Source organism: Salvelinus sp. IW2-2015, unplaced genomic scaffold (genome assembly GCF_002910315.2).
Source record: "Salvelinus sp. IW2-2015 unplaced genomic scaffold, ASM291031v2 Un_scaffold1537, whole genome shotgun sequence".
Lineage (NCBI taxonomy): Eukaryota > Metazoa > Chordata > Actinopteri > Salmoniformes > Salmonidae > Salvelinus > Salvelinus sp. IW2-2015.
The window spans coordinates 182,969-186,783 of record NW_019942972.1 but is presented as its reverse complement, the minus strand read 5'-3'; the positions used below and the strand labels follow the sequence as shown (position 1 = coordinate 186,783).

Sequence of the window (3,815 nt, the reverse complement as noted above, 5' to 3'; positions counted from 1 at the left end):
GAACTTCAGGACCCCCCTCGACTTGTTACGTTTCAGCCTTATCTCTAAAATGTATTAAAATCGTTTATTCCTCATCAATTTACACACAAGACCCCATAATGACAAAGCAAAAAACAGGTTTTTTGGGTATGAGTTTTATTCCTCATCAATTTACACACAAGACCCCATATGACAAAGCAAAAACAGGTTTTTGGGTATGATGCTACAAGCTTGGCACACCTGTATTTAGGGAGTTTCTCCATTCTTCTCTGTAGATCCTCTCAAACTCGCACAGCTATTTTCAGGTCTCTCCAAAGATGTTTCGAGGTCGGTTCAAAGGTCCGCTCATTGGCTGGGCGTTTCGGAATGCAGTGTATAGCCGTCCACACACCGCAAAACCTAAGGTTCTGATTCCACACAATCAGATCTGACTAGACTACAAAGCTTTCCAGGATTCTGATCTTGGATAAGTTATATGTCATGCGTCGGTGGCTCAGGCCACTGTTCGGAAATATAATTCTAAATCCAGCTAAACTGATTGGAAGGTGGTCATCCAAGCAGCACTGTCTTTATCTGATCTCGGGACAGGCACATCTGAGCAGCCTGTTCAGTGAAACTGATATGGGATAGTGGTGGGGGMAGATGAGGTGAATGGTGGTTTGGAAATAACATCTGGGATCAGCAGATCTGGGCYGCCTGCTCGTTGACGGCGCACCGGGCCTGATGGACCCTGGTGCAGGAGGACGTGTGACGGTTGAAGCTGTCCCGCCACATGAAACGTTTGGCGCACAGGCTGCACTCGTAGGGCTTGACGCCCGTGTGAATCTTCATGTGGCCGACCAGGTGATGCTTCATCTTGAAACTTTTGCCACACACGGCGCAGCCGTACGGCCGCAAGCCCAGGTGCATGCTCATGTGCCGGTCCCGCTGGCTCTTGTGGGTGAAGCTCTTGCCACACTGGCAGGGGTACAGCTTGTAGACCACTGAGGCGAAGCCCGAGTGGGAGGTCTCTTCCTGGAGACCACCAGGGGTTCTTTCTCCCCCACCACCACTCTCCTCAACCCCGGTTGCCCTTTCTAGCAGGTCATCTTTCAGTCCAAGCGGTGTACCGTCGGCCTTGTCGGTGGAGAAGCCCTCTATGGAGGTACCGTAGAAGTCCAGAGGGTCCTCCTCCAGGCTCTCCTCCAGCTGAACCACCGGTTTCTCATCAATGCTGTGGTCCAGGGAGCTCCTGCTGGCCGAGGCCTGGGAGTGGGTAAGTTTCAGCTGCTCAGAGTCAGTGACCGCAGGGTCCCCGCTAAAGAGGGACCCGTCGCCCCTGCAATCTGCGCGCCTTTCCGACTTTACGTGGACCCATTTCCTGTGGCCCATGATGCTGGGCGGGACATAGGCCGGTCTGGAGTACTGATAGTCCCCCTCGCCACCCTCCTCAACATCCCCATCCTGGCTGGCGACCTCGCTACCTGAGCCGTCGTGGTCGACCGGTGGCGAGCAGCTTCCGCTGGGCTGGGTGCTGTTGTTCTCCAGAGTGGGTGGGGAGAAGCTGTTCTCCAGGAGCTGGTCCATCTCCATTTTGGCAAAGCCCTCTACTGCTCCTCCTCCTCCGCCGTCCTGCAGGCCCATGGAGCCGTCCCCAGGGCTGTGGTAACTGCTGTCCCCAGGGAAAGACCTGTCCCTCAGCCCACCAGAAGACTTGTGCACTAATGTGCTAGCGCCGCTTCCTACCACCTCTAAGAGCTCAGTGCATTTGTCCACCACGTGCCACATCTGGAGGAAGCTAGCTGCCGTGAGGAAAGCTACCACCTCGCCGGCAGGTAGGTGCAGGGTGCCCGTGTAGCAAGAGAGGAGGAGACGTTCGAACACGCACGGGTGCATGACGTCAGGTAAAACGCAGCGGGCACTGTTTTTAAGGAGCACTTGGTCGCAGAAGTAGGGCGAACTGGGGCAAAAATGGCCCGGTGAGCACGGTACTGGGTGTCCCGATGACTAGATGATTCACGAGCTGGCCCCTCTGCCGCTGCTGGTTGAGCTTCTGCAGCAGGGTCGCGGAGAAGTTTGGGAAGTCCACCGGAGCGACATTCCTCCTCGGACTCACTGCAGCCAGGGGTCAAGATCTAGAGTATGTAGAACATGAACAGGTCATTAATTGTGTTGATGTTAACTATGGTGGTTATAGATTACACTGAGTATACCAAACATTAGCCACCTTCCTAATATTGAGTTTGCACCTCCCCTTTTGCCTCAGACGACTCTCAATTCGTTGGGAAACGGATTCTACAAGGTGTCCGAAGCATCCACAGGATGCTGACCCCATGTGACTCCAATGCTTCCCAACAGTTATGTCAAGTTGGCTGGATGTCCTTTGGGTGGTGGACCTTCTTGATAACACGGGAAACTGTTGAGTGTAAAAAAAACTGCAACGTTGCAGTTCTTGACACAGACCGGTGCGCTGGCACCTACTACATACCCCTGTTCAAAGGCACTTAAATATTTTGTCTTGCCCATTCACCCTCTGATGGCACACATCACAATCCTTGTCTCAATTGTTCAAGGCTTAAAAATCCTTCTTTACCCGTCTCTCCCTTCATCAACTGACTGAAGTGATTTACAATAGCTGTCACGCCTGGATTCACCTGGTCAGTCTATGTCATGGAAGAGCAGGAGTTCTTAATATTTTGTACAGTCAGTGTAGATTTAAACAATAGAATGAATAGGTTATTAAAAAAGGATAGTTCATGCAAAATCTATATGGGGGGTCTGAATGCCTTCCATTGAGTTGTGTCTGAATGCCCATGGTGACAGGAATCCACATAATCATGATTTACTTTGGCTAACAGTTTGGAGGTATATGAGTGAAAAGCCGACCGATGTTATCAAGTGGTGTTGGAGGGCCGTAGGAGCGCTCTTTCATCTGTCCAAAAAATTCCCAATGGTCAGGGAGTGATTGGGGATACTGCCTGTGTAGGGTGCGTCTTTCGGATGGACGTAATGGTGTCCTGACTCCCTGAGGTCATTAAAGATCCCATGGCACTTATCGTAAGAGTAGGGGTGTTAACCCTGGTGTCCTGGCTAAATTCCCAATCGGGCCCTCAAACCATCACAGTCACCTAATAATCCCCAGTTTACAATTGGCTCATTCATCCCCCTCCTCTKCCCTGTAACTATTCCCCAGGTCGTTGCTGTAAATGAGAACGTGTTCTCAGTCAACTTACCTGGTAAAATAACAGATATATTCAAATTATTCTTTTTTTAATCAAAGCTGCACTGCAAGCCACAACTTCCTGTATGTCAATACTTGCAAAGCACCTGTCCACGTTTTCTTCGCCGTGAGACTTGTTGTTATTTTTTTCACTAGATATATGTGATAACTAACCTGTTCCTGGCAAAACTTTCTTCGTTCTCGATTCAGTGAAAAAAGTATCTTAGAAATGTCAGTGTCCAGTTGCAGGTGTTTCTGCCAGCGAAAACTCTGAAAGATATTAAATCCATGTTTTGTACCAAGTGAGAAATGCCTCTTGAATGTGTGTAGATCTTTGTTTTGGTAGCACTGTGTGACTCTTCTGCATGTGGCCGAGTCACATAGAAACAACTAGTTTCTGCAAAGACGCTGGGAAATGCAAGATGCCTGGCAGCTAAAATGGCGAGGGAACTCCTCACTTGGTGCAAAATGTGTATTTTATATCTTTCTGAGTTTTTGCGGGTMTTTTGTAGAACCACCTGCAACTCGACATGGACATTTCGAACATACTTTTTCCCCCGAATCGAGAACAAAGAAAGTTTTGCCAAGAACAGGTTAGTTGAACAATCTATGGCGTCGTTTTAGATAGGGCTTCCCT

The 3,815-nt window shown here is 49.6% G+C and overlaps 1 pseudogene; it reads right to left on the bottom strand.

Annotated features, from left to right (window-relative positions):
- Positions 1-344: 344 nt before the first annotated feature.
- On the bottom strand, positions 345-2,890 carry LOC112071170 (zinc finger and BTB domain-containing protein 43-like; annotated as a pseudogene).
- Positions 2,891-3,815: the final 925 nt, after the last annotated feature.